Below are 18753 nucleotides of genomic sequence, written 5' to 3' on the forward strand. Positions count from 1 at the left end.
CCTTTGGCCAGTTTGGGTCAGCTGTCCTGGGTCTGTCCCCTCCCAGCTCCTGCTGCACCCCTAGCCTGCTCGCTGGCAGGACAGAGCGAGAAGCCGAAAAGTCCTTGGCCTGGTGTAAACACTGCTCTGCAACAATTAAAACATCAGCATGTTATCAGCGCTCTTCTCATCCTAATCCAAAACATAGCACCCTACCAGCTACTAGGAGGGAAAATTAACTCTGTCCTAACTGGAACCAGGACACTCTCCCATCAGGGAGTATCCATTTTCCCTCAGACTTTGTGGCTCCTGATTCCTTAAAAAAAACTTTCTCTTAAAAACTTTTTAGTTCTTTCTTAGTTTTCAACAATTCCCTCAATCCTCTCTGGATTTATTCTTCGTTTTCCCTCAGACATTAGATGCTTTAAATACCTGACTTCTCTTTCTACATATTGTAATTTATTTTTCAATACTCCCAAGCCCTGCTTTCCCAGAAGGTTGAATAGCTTGTTAGTAGCTTCCTTCATAACTGTTTTCTCCTGTCCTGACAATAAACGATCATCCACATATTTGTAACAGTAATTCCTCCTTGGGAGGCTGTAATTGCTCCAAATCTGTTCTAGAACTTGCCCAAGTAAATCGGTGGCCTTGTAAACCCGAGGTAAAACTGTCCATCTGTATTGTTGCTTCCGCCCCCACTTCAGAGTCTTTCCAGTCAGAGGTGAATATATCTTTGCTCTCAGGGCCTGAGAGCACTCCATTAATAACAGTGTTATTCCAGTCTAACAATTTACTATTTGAATGCCCAATTTCATCATCAAATCCCTTCCCAACAAGTTAGTCCCTGCCTTGGGTACATACAACAATTGCCCAGAGATCATTTTATCCCCTAGTCTCAGCTTGGTATCCCCCAAAAGTGGCACTGTTATCACAGCCCCTTCTACCCCCATCACTTTTTAGGGTTTCATTAGTTAATTTAATCCCTGATACTTTACAGGCCAGTCATTGAAGGCACGCACGACACAGACTCCTGATGGCTCTTCAACAGCAGGACCTTTATTGCCATTTTTTTACCACTACATATACTTTCCCCGTAGCCCCACACGCTGTCCATGCACCCGAATCTGTCATACAATTGGTTAGAGACCCTCAGACACGCGCCTCGAGCCAGCCAGCAATTGGCCACTGCCCAAAACTCATCTTTAACACTGTAGCCAATTTACTTTATCTCGCCCTTGCTTAAGTTTTGGTTCTACTGCTGTTTTCCTCATTATCTCTAATTCAGGGACGTGTGAAACAGCACGAAGCCACCTGTGAATTCCTTTCCCACAAAACAGCACAAGGCTCCCTGTGAATTCTTCTCCCACAATTCCCCCTTTTTTATTTTCAATCAACCAAAAGCTTTCTATAGATTTTTCTATCAATCACCGCACACACTGCAATAAGCAAGGTACAATAAGCAACAGGGTGAAAAATCACATGCAGAACTACGACTGTAAAGTAGCGTGCCTACTAGAATCTACATCAGTCAACAAGCCACTAAGTGCTAGCAATGTTGCTTCGCAGCGATACTGCTTCTTACTCGCACAGCACAATCACACAATCACACAATCACGCAAAGAGGCCTCTTGCACTTCTCATTCATACCACAAGAAAATATCACCTAAAATAATTTGTGTGCGGCTTCAGGAGGTCCTCGTCTGCTCCCGTGGTGAGTGGCTGAGAGTGGAGACCCCTCCAAGGAAAAAATGCTCGGGGTGCACCTAGGGGCGTCCGTTCCACAGTCGATCCCACAGCCGAGCAGATCGGCTCCTGGCGCAAGGAAGGATGCTATTATAATTTGTATAATGACAGCAAAGAGATGCATTGCAATAAGGAGCAAGTGTGGCGTTGACCTTTTTTTTTTTTTTTTGAGCAATTAAACCTTACACATGCTATTACTGTTACACATCTCAGGATATCTAATTCCTGTGGCTCTAGGGGCGCTTGCCATAATTATCACAGTATCACAGATTTCTAGGTTGGAAGAGACCTCAAGATCATCGAGTCCAACCTCCGACCTAACACTAAGTACTCCACTAAACCATATCGCTAAGCTCTACATCTAAACGTCTTTTAAAGACCTCCAGGGATGGTGACTCCACCACCTCCCTGGGCAGCCCGTTCCAATGCTTAATAACCCTTTCAGTAAAGAAGTACTTCCTAACATCCAACCTAAAACTCCCCTGTCGCAACTTTCACCCATTCCCCCTCGTCCTGTCACCAGGCACGTGGGAGAACAGACCAATCCCCACCTCTCTACAGCCTCCTTTAAGGTAACTGTAGAGAGCGATAAGGTCGCCCCTGAGCCTCCTCTTCTCCAGGCTGAACAAGCCCAGCTCCCTCAGCCGCTCCTCAGAAGACTTGTTCTCCAGACCCCTCACCAGCTTCGTCGCCCTTCTCTGGACTCGCTCGAGCACCTCCATGTCCTTCCTGTAGCGAGGGGCCCAAAACTGAACACAGTACTCGAGGTAAGGCCTCACCAGAGCCGAGTACAGGGGGACAATCACTTCCCTAGACCTGCTGGCCACACTGCTTCTTATACAGGCCAGGATGCTGTTGGCCTTCTTGGCCACCTGGGCACACTGCTGGCTCATATTCAGCTGACTATCAACCAATACTCCCAGGTCCTTCTCTGCCAGGCAGCTTTCTAACCACTCATCTCCCAGCCTGTAGCACTGCTTGGGGTTGTTACGCCCCAGATGCAGGACCCGGCACTTGGCCTTGTTGAACTTCATACAGTTGACCTCAGCCCATCGCTCCAGCCTATCCAGATCCTCCTGCAGAGCCTTCCTGCCCTCGAGCAGATCGACACACACACTTAGCTTGGTGTCATCTGCAAACTTACTGAGGGTGCACTGGACGCCCTCATCCAAATCACTGATAAAGATATTAAAGAGGACCGGCCCCAGTACCGAGCCCTGGGGGACACCACTAGTGACCAGCCTCCAACCAGATTTGACTCCATTCACCACAACTCTCTGGGCCCGGCTATCCAGCCAGTTTCTAACCCAGCAAAGCGTACGCCAGTCCAAGCCCCGAGCAGCCAGTTTCTTGAGGAGAATGTTGTGGGGAACGGTGTCAAAAGCCTTACCGAGGTCAAGGTAAACCACATCCACAGCCTTTCCCTCATCCACCAAGCGCGTCACTTGGTCATAGAAGGAGATCAGGTTCGTCAAGCAGGACCTGCCTTTCATAAACCCATGCTGACTGGGCCTGATCGCCTGCTTGCACTGCAAGTGCCACGTGATGACCCTCAAGATAATCTGCTCCATGAGCTTTCCTGGCACTGAGGTCAAACTGACAGGCCTATAGTTTACCGGGTCTGCCCTGCGGCCCTTCTTATAGATGGGCGTCACATTGGCTAGCTGCCAGTCAACTGGGACCTCCCCCGATAGCCAGGACTGCCGATAAATGATGGAAAGCGGCTCGGCCAGCTCCTCCGCCAGTTCTTTCAGTACCCTCGGGTGCATCTCATCCGGCCCCATCGACTTGCGCACATCCAAGCTCCGTAGCAGGTCGCCAACCATTTCCTCATGGATAGCGAAGGCCACATCCTGCTCCCCATCCCCTTCCACCAGCTCAAGGCACTGGGTATCCAGAGAACAACCGGTATTGCCGCTAAAGACTGAGGCAAAGGCGGCATTAAGCACCTCAGCCTTTTCCTCATCCTTAGTAACTAGGTTTCCCCTCGCATCCAGTAAAGGATGGAGATTCTCCTTAGTCCTCCATTTCGCGTTGATATATTTGTAAAAGGATTTTTTGTTGTCTTTAACGGCAGAAGCCAGGTTGAGCTCCAGATGAGCTTTGGCCTTTCTAATTTTCTCCCTGCACAGCCTCGCTACATCCTTGTAGTCCTCCTCAGTGGCCCGCCCTTTTTTCCAAAGTTTATAAACCCTCTTTTTTCTGCTAAGCTCCAGCCGCAACTCTCTGTTGAGCCAGGCCGGTCTTCTTCCACGCCGGCTCGTCTTTGGGCACGTGGGGACGGACCGCTCCTGTGCCATCACGATTTCCTTCTTGAGGAGCGCCCAGCCTTCCTGGACTCTTCTGCCCTTCAGAACCGCCTCCCAAGGGACTCGGCCAACCAGCGTCCTGAGCAGCTCAAAGTCAGCCCTCCGGAAGTCCAAGACAGCAGTTTTACTGGTCCCCTTCCTGGCCTCGCCAAGAATAGAGAACTCTACCATTTCGTGGTCACTCTGCTCAAGACAGCTTCCGACCACCACATCTCCCACCAGTCCTTCTCTGTTTGTGAAGAGAAGGTCTAGCGTGGCACCACCCCTGGTAGGTTCACTGACCAGCTGCGTCAGGAAGCTATCTCCCACGCTCTCCAGAAACCTCCTAGACTGCTTTCTCTGTGCCGTGTTGTGCTTCCAGGATATGTCCGGGAAGTTGAAGTCCCCCACGAGGACAAGCGCCGACGATTTTGCAACTTCTGTCAGTTGCCTATAAAACTCCTCATCCATCTCCTCATCCTGGTTCGGCGGTCTATAACAGACCCCGACCAGGATGCTAGCCTTGCCGGCCTTCCCGTGGATCCTAACCCACAGGGATTCAAACCTTATCATTCCCAGCCTGGAGTTCCACAACATCAAAAGATTCTCTAATGTAGAGAGCCACGCCACCACCCCCTCTGTGCTGCCTGTCCCTCCTGAAGAGCCGATAGCCAGGCATTGCAGCACTCCAGTCATGAGAGTGGTCCCACCACGTTTCCGTGATGGCAACCAAGTCATAGCCTGCCTGCTGCACGATGGCTTCCAGCTCCTCTTGTTTGTTACCCATGCTGCGTGCATTAGTGTAGATGCACTTCAGCTGGGCCATCGCCTTCTTCCCCGGCCTAGCCATTGTTTCCCCCGGCACAGCTCCAACAAGCCTTGTTTGAGCCCCGTCCCCCTTCTTACCTAGTTTAAAGCGCTCTCTATGAGCCCCGCCAGCTCCTGGCCTAGGATCCGTTTTCCCCTTGGAGATAGGGACCCGTTTGGGGCCATCAGGCCAGGTGCCGAGTAAAGCTCCCCATGGTGAAAAAACCCAAAATTTCTGTGCTGGCACCAGCCTCTGAGCCACCTATTAACCACGCGAGCTTTCCGTGTCCTCTCCGTGCCTCTCCCTTCCCCGGTAGGGATAGACGAAAACACCACCTGCACTCCTGCTCCCTCCACCAATCGTCCCAGCCCCCTATAGTCCTGTTTGATAGCCTTGAGGCGTCTCTTTTCAACATCGTCACTGCCAGCCTGGACTATCAAAAGCGGGTAATAGTCGGAGGGGCGAACCAGGTTTGGAAGCTTCCTGGTAACGTCTCTGACCCTGGCCCCAGGGAGGCAGCAGACTTCCCTATGTGTGGGGTCAGGCTGACAAATAGGGCCCTCCGTTCCCCTGAGGAGGGAGTCGCCCACAACAATCACCCTTCTTTCTTTCTTGGTGGAGGCAGTCCTGAGGCATGGAGTCAACTTCCTCACCTCAGGCATCCTCCTGGGTAGGCTTCCTACCTCATCCTCACCCACCGGTCTCTCAAGCTCCAGGGCCTCAAACCTATTGTTCAAGGGCACCTGGGAAGGCGGCACCGGAAGGGGAGGACATCTCCTGCGAGGTCGAGCAGGGACCTGTCTCCATTCCTCCTCAACTCGCAGGTCCCCTCCCTCTGCCCGATGGTGACAGGGCAGGGGGTCCACCCCCCTTTGGAGCATCTCACCCTGGTCCCTCTCCCTCCGGTCCTGCAGGGAGTCGCTCCACCAGTCTATCTCCCGCTCGCACTCCCTGATATCCCTCAACCTCTGCACCTCCTCCTTGAGTTCTGCCACCATGCGGACCAGGTCGTCCACCTGCTCGCACCTCACGCAAGCAGTCTCTCTGCCTCCCGCCGATGGCAGCAAGAGGCTCAGACACTCCCCGCATCCGGAGACCTGAACTGCCGCATGTTTGGACGGGCAGTCGGTCTGGGTGTGTACTGACTTCCTAGAGAAGGCACCGTGCCTGGTGGAGACCATTGCAGCCCAGCTGACGGGAGAGTGCCGTTAGAAGAGTTGTCCCTATGGGCGGGTGTGACCGCTCCGCCCTTCCTGCCCGCGCTAACTGCCTCACCACTCCCCCCACGTCACTCCCTGTTTGCCGGCCCTGGTCGCCGCGCTCCTGGTCGCTCGCGCTCCCTAAGGGCTGCCTTTGAACAGCCGGGGGGAGGAGCTGTTGCTGACGCTGCTGGCTCCGCCTACGCCTCGTCAGCCTCCCTCACGAGGGCTGCCGGTGCCTGGCGGCTCCCTCACGTAGGCTCGATGCCCGAAAAATAGCCCTGCCTGTCCCGATCCCGCGCTCCGCTGCAGCACGCATCTGCCTCGGAGCCGGTCGCCTCGGCAAGAGACAGTAGAGACAAGTAGACAGTCCAGTCTTTGTTATCCGCCGGGTTCCCCACCAGACATGTCGTAGATGGGTCATTTCATTGGCTCCACCAGATCCAGGAACCTCCTCCCATCTAACCTTTAGTGCACTGCTGTATTAATCAGCTCCAGATTATCACCGAATGGGTCACCCACAGTCTGGGCTGGACTGAGACCCAGGAGGCGTCGAAGCTGCAGAGGTGGACGAGGATGATGGTCCCAACCATGGTCGCACGCCACGAGCTGGCACCCATCGTGGTCCTTGCCCTGTGGAAACACAAGTGTACCCTCGCCCCCAGGTTATTAAGGGATATGGTCCTTCCCACCCCCCAGTATCCAGATTTCTCATCATAACCATCACTTTCCCTGTTGGAACGGACGTTAGTCCTGATTCCATTGATTTAAAATGCTTAATTATAGGTGGTATGTCTTCGTATTGAAAAGGTAGTGTCAAATGATTTATGACATACCACTTTGTTCAATCTATTCTGTGGGGTCTCCTGTGTCTCCCCCTTTTTCTGTTTAGCCAATAAGTCCTTTAACGTGCGGTGAACACGTTCTACTATTGCTTCTCCTGTGGGTGAGTGTGGGATGCCTGTTTTGTGAGTGATGCCCCAGGAATGGAAAAAAAGTCGTGTAGAGTGGCTTGCATAAGGTGGGCCATTATCAGTTTTTATTTCATTAGGGATTCTGAGGGCGGCGAAGGCCGCACGGAAATGCGCCTGTGCATGACGGCTTTTTTTGCCCGTCATCGCAGAGGCCCAGAGCGCGTGTGAAAAAGAATCTATGGACACGTGAACGTATTTTAGCCTCCTGAACTCGGGAACATGAGTAACGTCAGTTTGCCAAAGCTGAAGAGAAGAGAGGCCCCTAGGATTAACTGTAGTCGGTGGGCCTGGTCGTTGTTGACAATCTGGGCAGGTCTGTACTATGAGCTTAGCATCTCCTATGGGGATGGCAAACTGTTTGGACAATGCCTTTGCAGCCTGGTGGGAGAATTGATGTGATAAACGAGCCTGGGAGAATGTATTTGGCACTGGGACTTGCAATGCAATGTTAGTCAACTGATTGGCCCGGGCATTTCCTTCTGCAAAGAATCCCGGGAGTGTCGTATGACTTCTAATGTGGATCACGCAATAAGGGTGGGTACGGTGCTCTGTAAGAAATAATAACTCTTTAAATTTTAAGAATAGTGCTTCGTTGTGGATGCGTTTGATCTGAGATCTTTCAATGCGTTGTGCTACTCCTACTGTATAATGTGAATCAGAGACAATATTTAGTGGAGCCTGGTCCCATTGCTTGAATGCCATTACTACCGCATGTAATTCTACTATCTGAGGGGAGCCCTGTATTGTTTCTATGACATGTTGCCAGTGGCCTCCTTGTTCCCATGTGACTACAGCTTTTCCCGTTCTCCCTGACCCGTCTGCGAATACTGTTTGTCCTTGGACTGGGTGCCATCGATATAGCGGCTTGTCCTCAACATGTACATTATTATAAAAAGTAAGCATTTTATGAGACAGGAGATGTATATCAAGTTGACCATTGAAACCCGAAAGGGCTGATTGTAGCTCTAAGCTATTCTGGAGGCACCAATCGAGGTAGTCTTTAACTACCGGAATGATAATGGATTTTGGCTCTTCTCCGGCCATTTCTATAATTCGTTCTCTTCCCTTCCTAATCAAATCTGAAAACATTTCAATGCGGGTGGCAAGTGTCTTTGTCGGTTGGTGGGGTAGAAACACCCATTCTAATAGCAGCAACGGGTCTGTTGCATTGGAGTCCCATTGTGCAATAATAGCTAAAGGTTGTGGATTCTGGTTGCATATGTAGAGCTGAATGGGTAAATTTTCTGCTCGCCGCTGGCATTGTTGGGCAGAGATCTTCTCCTCTATAAGGTGTAGCACCGCCCTGGCTTCATTAGTCAGCCGGCGGGGTGCATTAATATTAGTGTCCCCTTTTTTAACAACTTGAACAGGGGTGCTAGTGTATGGTTGTCAATTCCGCATTGCGTTCTTATCCAATTTATATTGCCTATAAGCTTCTGGACATCACGGAGCGTGCGAATTTCCGTTGTAATGGCTACGTTTTGGGGTTGAATACTGTGCTGCAGTATCTTCCAGCCTAAATATTTCCAAGGCGGCTCGATTTGAATTTTCTCCGGTGCAATTTGCAATCCCCATGTCTGGAACTCCTGCCGTAGAACAGGCAGTACTTCTTGCGTTAAGTTGTCTGTTGGGCTGGAGAGCAATATGTCGTCCATATAATGATAGATGTATACGTGCGGGAATCGTTTGCGTACGGGGCGTAGCGCTTCTGCTACGTATGTTTGGCAAATTGTTGGGGAGTTTTTCATCCCTTGAGGCAGCACAGTCCAATGATACCTATCCATTGGTTCGGTCTTATTGATTTTTGGGACCGAGAACGCGAATCGAGGAGCATCAGCAGGGTGAAGTGGAATAGTAAAGAAGCAGTCCTTTAAATCGATAATCAAGATATTCCAATTGCGAGGGAGCATAGCAGGAGAAGGTAATCCGGGCTGGGGAGCTCCCATGTCTTCCATTGCATTGTTTATTTGACGTAAATCATGAAGTAATCGCCATTTCCCGCTTTTCTTTTTAATAAGAAACACGGGTGAATTCCAGGGGCTGGTTGTGGGGGTAATGTGTCCCAACTGGAACTGTTCTTGGACAAGTTCTTGGAGAGCAGCGACCTTTTCCGCAGGAAGTGGCCATTGATTCACCCACACAGGATTATCAGTTCTCCAGGTGAGTCTCATGCACGGTCGCTCGTCAATGGCCGCTATCGAAAATTTTCCGGAAAGCCCAGGGTGAACTCACCCTGCCCCATCACATCCCTCCCCAGGAGACTGACAGATATGAGGGCAGCATACGGCCGGACGTTATACAGCAAGCCTTCATGAGTCTTAATGGTAAGCATATACCGGCTCTGAAAGTACCAGAGACACCGCTGACTCCCACAAGGCCTTTTGTGGTGGAATCTAAAGGCCAACCTTTGGGCCAATCATGAAGAGAAATTACTGTAACATCTGCCCCGCTATCCATTAATATGGTTATTTGTGCGCTGGAGGGGTCAGCCTGCGGGTGATGAAGTGTTAGGGTCAGCGTAGGCCTCCTGATGGTAATGGCCGAGGCCCAAAAAGCTGACGGGGGGTCCCGTTGATCCAAACTCCGCGTCGTGTCGGTCACATGTCTCTGCTTGTGGAACTATGGCTTTAAATAGTATTAACTGTGCAGCTGTAGTCCCCTTGGGAATGAGCATCGGTGGGGAGGGAGTCCATGCCATTGCTTGTATTATGCCTTCATAATCAACGTCAATGACTTCAGGCAGTATAAAAAGACCCGTTAGTGTGGTGCTAGACCGCCCTAGCAAGAGGGCGCTGCATCCCTTCCCTATTGGTCCCTGTACATTTAGAGGTATTCTGCGGACTCGAGTGTCCCAAAGGGTGCAGCTCGTTACTGTGGAGACATCCAATCCGGCGCTTCCTCGGGTTCTGGCTGTGAGGGAATCCACGGTGACGTAGTCGGTGGGATCGCTGGAGCAGTGGGCGGCTGTGGTCGCAGCCCGGTAGTCATCATCGCCCAGGGCGGTGACTTCCGCGAGGACGGCCCGCCCACGAAGGAGGGCCGGGGCACTTGTGTCATCGCGCGGCCCCGCCCCGCGCTCTGCTTCCCGTTTCCCTGCCACGGTTGTAAAGGTCGTCCCTCTGCATCATGCGTCGAACGGCACTGGCTAGCCCAGTGCCATCCCTTGCCGCACCGTGGGCAAACAGTGGGAGGGGCAGAGTTACCACATTCCCCCCCCCCCGCTCCTCGCTGTGGGCATTCGGTGGCAAAATGCCCCGTGGCTCGACAGCGAAAACACCGTTTTCACCCGGTTTTAAGTGCAGTAGCAAAAGCTCCGGCCAAAGCGGCAGTGTGGTGTTCTACGGATCCGACTCGATTGCAAGCCTCTATCATTTATACCAGTGTAGTATTAGCAGGCAGGGCTTGGAGTATTTTCTTACAGCCTGTGTTTGCATTTTCCACTGCCAGTTTTAGTATAAGGGCCTCTTTGGCCTCGCGGTTGTCAATTTGTTTGTCCAAAGCGTCTCGCAATCTATCAGTGAATTGCATATAAGGCTCGGTAACTTGTTGCCTAATGCTGGTAAATGACGGCTCGGCTTTTCCAACTTCAGGCAACTTCAACATAGCCTGGAAGGCCAGAGACGCGGACTGCCGCAGGATGGCATCGTCGAGCCTAGCCTGCAATCTCGGATCAAGTAACGGCTCAGTCCCCATCAACTGTGGGATCCCGGCTCCCAGGAGGGGGTCGCCGGGCTGCCGGTCCAGGTTACCCAGGGCGGCCAATTCGCACGCTTCTTTCCATTTTTGCTCCCACAGTAATTTTTGTGTTGGCGTTAAAATCATCGCGGCTACCTGACGGCAATCGTACGGCACCAGCAAGTGACCAGTCATAACGTTTTCTAACAGTGACTGAGTAAATGGTGCATGTAATCCATATGTAGTCACAGTCTTTCTCAACTCTTTAATTAGGTCCCAGTGGAAGGCATTATATTCATTTGGACCGTTGGGTCGCACCTGCACCGGGAAAGCCATTCCCACCGGGTCCCCGTCCTTTAGCGCTTCCCGGCGCACCAGCTCCCATTGTTCCCGCAGGTCGAAAGCTCGGGCCCGCAGGGAAGCATTATCGGGGGCAGGCAAGGCGGGAGCCGAGGGGGTCAGCGGGGAGGGGTTCTGTGGCGGCATCGGGGAGGGGCTCTGCGGCGGCGGTCCGCAGCCCTCTTCCTTGTCATCCCCCAGGTCTATCAAATTGCACTGCTCTGGTGACCTTGCAGGCTCTGATCTCGGTTCGGCTGCTGTTACTGCCTGTTATACCGCTGTTTTCCTCATTATCTCTAACTCAGGGACATGTGAAACAGCACGAAGCCACCTGCAAATTCCTTTCCCACAAAACAGCACAAAGCTCCCTGCGAATTCTTCTCCCACAAGTCATGACCTAGCTGCCCCATTGTATTGGGCTCGATGGCAAGGTTGGGGGGGGGGGCTGCAGTGGCAGCTCCCGCAAGAAGAATCCAGAAGCCTCCCTGTGGCAGATAAGGGACAGTTTCCTCCGGCCCCAAAGGGGCCCACTGCTGCCCAGAGCCAAGCTATGAGCAACACAGTCCATGCCTCTGTGAGAGCACATCCATGAGAACAAACAAACAAACAAAAACCTGCTGCTCAACAGCAGCTGGGAGAGCGAGGAGTGAGAAATCTCCCCGCAGACACCAAAGTCAGCACAGAAGGAGGGGGAGGAGGTGCTCCAGGTGCCGGAGCCAAAGCCCCCCTGCGGTCTGTGGAGAGGCCCCTGGTGGAGCAGGCTGTCCTCCCCCCCTCCCCCAAATCCTTGGGAAACTGACCAAACACCACAGCAAATATACCAAAACTTCTAGACTGTTACTTAGATAATGCCTACATCCTCTTTCCCTGCTCATTCAACTTTCCCAACTCATTCAAAAAACAGCTCTGTCAAACATTACATACCACACCTTTAACACCTTCAATAACCCTTTTTAACACTTCTTTCTATCTTTCTCCAGCCTGTACTTTCACCAAAGGCTCAGTCAGGGGCCAACTTAATTCCATCCTTCTCTCCTCCTTCTTCCACTCCAGATATTCCTATTTGAAGTGGCCAGCCTGGCAGAGAGACAAGCTGTATGGTTACCTATAGCTGTAGAGAATGCAGGGGGAACCCTGATATTGCTATCACGCAAGGAAGGGAACAGCAAAGAGAGAGACTTACAGGCCTCATTTCCCCAGGCAGTCTTTTCTTGGTACTATGCAATCATACATCGCATCCCTTGGGAGTCCTTGGTCCACCCCAATGGGAAGGGCACTATCTGGGCAATTGGTCACCCCGAGGCACAAGCATAGCAATTGCTATGGTTGAGACTCTGGACAGTATATTTGACCCATTCTATCCAGGCATTCACATCCCCATACCCTGTTTCAATCTCAAATGTTTGCCTAAGATCTTTTATTTCTTTAACTGTGACAACTGCCGCATTTTGAAGAGGTTCTCCTGTTTTCTCTCCTGTTTTCTCCTTGAGTTTCTCCCTTTCTCTGATGGCAAAAGAGTATTGTTCCCTTACAGCTATTCTCAATCTGGCTGTTGGGTCTCGCCCATTTACATCTGATCCGAGACCATAAGTACGGTTTGTAAGGTAATCAGCCTGACTAATTGTTATAGTTATTGGATTACATTGTAGATGCTGACAATTGGGCTGAACAGTTCTTTTAAATATGTTAATTTGTTTCTTTAACCTCATGAAGTAAACACTTGAGGTGGGTGTATGTGACCACCCTTTATGATTGGTCGTCCACCATTCATCAGTCCATGCTGGGCAAGGGGGGTCCTTCAAACATACTGCTAGTCTTAGGTTCAAGACAGAGATATTTGTCCTCTTTGCTCAATTGTCGCTGAGCATTTAAATCTCCACAAGTCAACACCTCACAAGCATCAAACATGATGGATTGTGGTTCATAACTCTCTGTCACATTCACCCATATTTTGACAGGATACCCTGTCTTTGCTATCATCTGGTCAAATCTTTTCCAAGTTTCCAATTGACCAAGGCCTTCTCTGAGGCCTACAATTACCAGAAACAAAATTAATAGTTGATTTTTCCCTGGCATTATTTTTAAACCTTAGATTTCCAAATAATTATCAATACAAAGAATAAGATGTACACTACTACTATAACAAACCCCTCTTGGGAGCACTTCTATTTGCTATAGGTCTGTCCTCACAAGTCACACTCATTAGTTACCTGTGAAAATAAAAGGTTAGTTTAAGGTTGTAAGCTTTTATCCTGTTCAGAGTCTGTTATGAGATTTTTCTTTTTGATTTTAACTTTCAGCAAGTCTTCTGTAGGAACAACTTCCCAGGCGCTAGGGTAGATGGATGCCTTCACTCGAGTATAGTGAGTCCAACCTTTTTCCGCAGTTCTTACGGCTGTTTCAGTGGTTAGTAGTACTTGGAATGGTCCTTCCCATTCAGGCCGGAGTTTTGATTCTCTCCAGGTGCGTATCAGGACCCAATCTCCTGCATGGAATGAATGTACTGGGAATTCCAAAGGTGGAGTTTGAGCCAACAGTCCACGAACCCTCAGAGATGCTAAGGAAGAAGATAATCCAAGTATATAATCTTTGAGAAAAATATCTTTAGTTTCAAAAATAAGTATCTCACCGTTTCTACCCAGGTACGGTAGTCCAAACAACATCTCATATGGTGAAACTCCTACATCTTTTCTAGAAGCAGTTCGAATTCTGAGAAGTGCTAAAGGTAAACACTTTGTCCAGGGAAGCTTAGTCTCTAAAACCGGTTTTGACAGATGTTTCTTTAATGTCTGATTCATTCGCTCCACTTTCCCCGAGGAGGAAGGATGCCATGGAGTATGAAACTCCCATTTTATTCCCAAGGTTCTCATTAATCCTTTTAAAATAGATGAAGTAAAATGACTTCCTTGATCTGAGTCTATATTTTCAACAACCCCATATCTAGGGATTATTTGTTCCAGGATTATCTTTATCACCACACTAGCTGTTGTTGATGCTGAAGGAAAAGCTTCTACCCATCCTGACAAATGGTCAATTAATACCAGCAAGTACTTAAATCTACCTACTTTAGGTAATTCAGTAAAATCTACTTGGATGCTCTGAAAAGGTCGAAGCCCTGGCTCCCATCCACCCAGAGGTTGTTTCCGCAGAGCCTTTTTATTCACTCGTTGGCATATTATGCAACTTTTACACACCTGTTTAGCTACAGTATACATGCCTACACATATACATTTTCTTAATACAGTGTCACACATTGCCTGGACTCCCCAGTGGCTTCCTTGATGTAGAACAGCTAAAATTTCCCTCATTATTTGTTTATTTACCATTTCTCTCCCATCAGGGAGAATCCACCGTCCTTCGGACTCCTTCGCTCCTAACTCCCTGAAGGCTTCTATCTCCTTTTCACTGAATATTTGCTTTTCAGGTGGAGGTTTTATTTCAGGTACAAGAAGCAGCTTTGCTTCTACTTCTAATTGCAAAGCTGATTCTTTAGCCTTTTCATCTGTAATTCTGTTTCCCCATTCAACTAGGGAGTTTCCTTTTTGATGTCCTTTCACATGCACCACAGCAATGTCTTCTGGTAGTAACAGATTTTTCCAAAATCTGTCAAATTAATTCTTCATGGACCAATTCCTTTCCCTTGCTGTTTACTAAGCCTCTTTCTTCCCAAATTTTTCCAAATGTATGTACCACCCCATATGCGTATCGTGAGTCAGTATATATAGTTGCCTGTTTCCCTTTTAACAGCTTTAATGCTTGATTTAATGCATATAATTCACAAGTTTGGGCTGACCAATTACTAGGCAGTTTTCCCATTTCTTCAACATTCCCATCTGTTCCTTCAATGATGGCATAACCATTACATCTCCTTCCTTGCACCACCCTAGAAGATCCATCTATGAACAATATTTCCCCTTCCTCTAAGGGCAGCTCTTGTAAATATAATCTTATCTTTGTCTGGTAATGTATTAGATCTAAGCAGTTATGTTCCATATCTATTGGATCTTCAATTCCCTTTGACAAGAAGGAGGCAGGATTCAAAACAGGTTCTGTAGTTATAGTTAAATCATCCTTTTCAATTAGTATAGCTTCATATTTTAGTATTCTGGAGTCTGTCTGTCAGCCACCTTCCTGCTTTCTGAGTGAGAACAGTCTTCACTTGGTGAGGGGTAACAACAATCAGTTGTCTTCCAAAGGTCAATTTCCTGCTCTCTTCTACTAATAAGGCAGTTGCTGCTACTGCCTGAATGCATTCTGGCCATCCCTGGGACACGGGGTCTAATAATTTAGACAAATACGCTACAGGTTTCTTCTTATCTCCCCATTCTTGGGTTAACACCCCCAAAGCAGCACCCTCACTGACAGTTATAAAAAGATAAAATGATTTCTTTAGGGCAGGAAGAGCTAAGATTGGTGCCGTAATAAAATCTTTTTTTAATTTTTCCATTACTTCTTTTTCCTCTTTAGTCCAGTTCAGTATATTGGGTTCTTCCTCCAATAATTTGAGATATAATTTCTTTGTTTTCTGCGTATATGCCTCTATCCACAGTCTGCAATATCCAATTAAACCTAAAAATTTTCTCAATTCCTTCTTTGTTTTAGGGAGAGGAAGTTGCACAATTCCCTGAATCCTTTCAGGGTTTATTCTCCTTCTGCCCTCAGAGACTAAATGTCCCAAATACCTAACCTCTTTTTCTACATACTGTAATTTATCTTTAGATACCCTTAGCCTGTGTTCTAAAAAATTCAGGAGTTTGTTTGTGGCTTCTTTTACCTCTGATTTTTCTACCCCAGATATCACTAAATCATCTACATACTGTAACAACGTCACCCCTTCTGGAATCTGAAATGTTTCTAAAATCTTTTCCAATTCTTGCCCAAACAAATTAGGGGATTCAGTGAATCCCTGAGGCAAAACAGTCCATCTATATTGCTGTTTACGGCCTGTTTCTGGGTCTTCCCATTCAAATGCAAAAATATCCCGACTTTCAGGATCCAGTGGGCATGCCCAAAAGGCATCCTTTAAATCATTTGTGCTCATAAGGGATTTTACTCATCAGGGTATAAGGGTTAGGAACCACAGGGTGGCGCTTTCGTGTTATCTCATTAACTTTTCTCAGGTCTTGTACTAATCGGTACGAACCATCTGGCTTTCGCACTGGTAAAATTGGAGTATTATATGGTGACATACAAGGCTCCAAAAGACCATCTCTAACTAAAGTTTGCACTTTTTTGTTTTTGCACAGGTTTCAGGCCCATTTTTCCTTCACAAGAGATAGGATACTGCCGTTGTCTAACTATTCCGCTCCCTTCTTGAACAGTTATCTTTAAGGGAGTTATATTAAGCCCTCCTCGATTTCCTTCCCTTACCCATACCATGGGATTTATTTCTTTTTCATCATTTTCTGTTAATAATTTCATTGAGACTGTTATTCCTTTTTCGCAGGTCTTCAATTGTAATCCTAATTTGACTATTAAATCTCTCCCTAATAAATTGGTCCCCGCTTCAGGTACATATAACAATTGCCCAGTGACAATTTTAGTTCCCCAATATAATTCAGTAGTTTCAAAAAGTGACACTACCATACCAAATCCTTCTACCTCTGTTACTCGTAGAGTATTATTAGTTAAATTGAGTCCTGATATTTTATAAGCTAAAGAGGATCTGGCTGCTCCTGTATCTACTAAAAATACAACCTCTTCTTTATTAGGTCCCACTTCTAAATTTATCAAGGGCTCTTGGTGGGACCACTGTTCAAAGAACCCCTGACCCCAGAGTTTATGATGGTAAAACAATCTTTCTTCCCTTTTCCATTCAGGACATTCTCGTTTAAAATGTCCTGTTTGCTCGCGTTTATAAGATCCTTTTTGTACCTGCCGTGGCTGAGGAGGAAGTGGCCACTTAGATTTCACATTCCTGTTCCCTTTTTCTTCTTGATTCCATCCCAACCCTTGTCTTTCCTGAAACTTCTTTTCCCGTCGGTTCCCCATTCTCTGCCCCACCACTTGATTCACTGTGGAGATCATCTTTTTCGTCTTTTGCTTCTGCTTTTCATCTTCCCTCCTGACATACACTTTCTGCGCTTCCCTCAAAAGTTTTTCTAACGGCTCTTCGTTCCACCCCTCCAGTTTCTGAAGTTTCCTTTGTATGTCCGGCCACGTTTTCATCACAAAATTAATCTTCAAAAGCCCCTGCGCTACAGGATCGTCAGGATTCATTCCTGAATACTTTCTCACCCTGTCCCTGAGCCTTTCCAAGAAATCACTTGGAGTTTCATCTTTACTCTGCTGAACCTCAAATGCTTTAATAAAATTCTGAGACTTAGGTACTGCTTCTCTAATTCCTCTAATTACCATTTCTCTCAAGTCTTTCATATTAACCCTATCCTGCACATTATTGTTGTTCCAATTAGGGTCCACATTTGGAAATTTTTGCTCTGCTGGAATCACCCCATCTCCTGGAGGATGAGCCTTTTCCCATTCCCACATTGCTGCTCTTCTAATCATTCCTCGTTCTTCCCCTGAGAATAGCAGATTCAGAATTGCCATCATTTCTCCCCAGCAATATAGATTGGGTCCCAAAAACTGATCTAACTGTTCTGCTAATCCAATGGGGTCCTCAATCAGAGATTTCATTTCCTTTTTAAAATTTCGCACTTCTCCGCTAGAAAGGGGGGCATTTACATACCCTACCTGTCCAGGTCCCAGCGGCACTTCACGGAGAGGATACATAGCAGCTTCAATAGTGTTAGTAGTATTAGTACCAGGGAGTGGAACATTCTCAAGGTCTTTTTTACATTGTTCCAATTCTTTTACAAGTCTGGGGTACCTCCTGTTCCCAGAGCTAATGTTATCTACAGTTCCTGTCTCTTCTCTCGGAGAAACTACTACAGCAGTTGCTGCTGCTGCTGCAGCTTGGGGGTTATAAGGAGGAGGTAAGTTATCCAAAAGGTCCCATTTATCACTTGTCTCTTCCTCTTTCTTTCCCTCTTTATTCTGATTTTTGCTCAAAACCAAATTTATTCCTTGTATCCAACAAGCTGCATACTCAGATTCTTCTTCCGAAAATGGAAATTTGTTATTAACATACAAATTTAAGGCCTGACATACCCAATCTTTGTCAGACCCGTATTTTGGCCAAAATACTGCAGTTCCTTTAATTGGTTCTTTTGTCCAGACTGATACACAATATTTAACCATTTTCTTCCTATCTTTTTCTGTAGTTTTGGGGTTATTCTTCCAATTTCTCAACATCCTTCCTAAAGGACAGTCGGTAGGCACTCCCCCAGGGATATCTCCCTGTCCCCTGGAACTCATATTTCCCATTTTTCCTAGCCCTTGTCAGTGTTATGCTACAGAAATTTCCCTCCTGCAGGGTACCACACACTAACATTCCGATTCTGGAAAATGGGGGTGTACTGCCAAGCACTTTACCATGCAAGGGGTACCGCACACCTATGAGTTTACCAGATTCCCTGGTGTACTGCCAAGCACTTCCCATGCAAGGGTTACCGTACACCAAATTTCCCGAGACTCTTCCTTTCTCTCCCTTATCTCACACTTCGTCCGTCTCCGGCCGCACCCCTTGCGGAGCTACGGAACCGCAGATCAGGACTCCACACTCGCTTCGTATAAAAGTACGTCTCAAATCACTCAGAGTCTCACCCAACCCCCAAGGCAATAACTGATATTTCTTACCTTGGTCTGTGCACAGAGTTACCGGATCAATTCTTAAACCCGGAGTGACT

At 48.0% G+C, this 18753-nt stretch overlaps 1 long non-coding RNA gene across 1 annotated transcript in view; it reads left to right on the forward strand.

Moving 5' to 3' along the window:
* Positions 1-333: 333 nt before the first annotated feature.
* The window catches only part of LOC308184913, a 65436-nt gene continuing 47016 nt past the window's right edge, over positions 334-18753 (forward strand). The window contains exon 1 of the long non-coding RNA XR_013943032.1: positions 334-832. This is a non-coding gene — a long non-coding RNA (uncharacterized lncRNA). The remainder of the gene's footprint in view (positions 833-18753) is intronic.

The sequence above is a fragment of the Anser brachyrhynchus genome (assembly GCF_964034855.1).
Source record: "Anser brachyrhynchus genome assembly, chromosome: W".
NCBI classification, from domain to species: Eukaryota; Metazoa; Chordata; class Aves; order Anseriformes; family Anatidae; genus Anser; species Anser brachyrhynchus.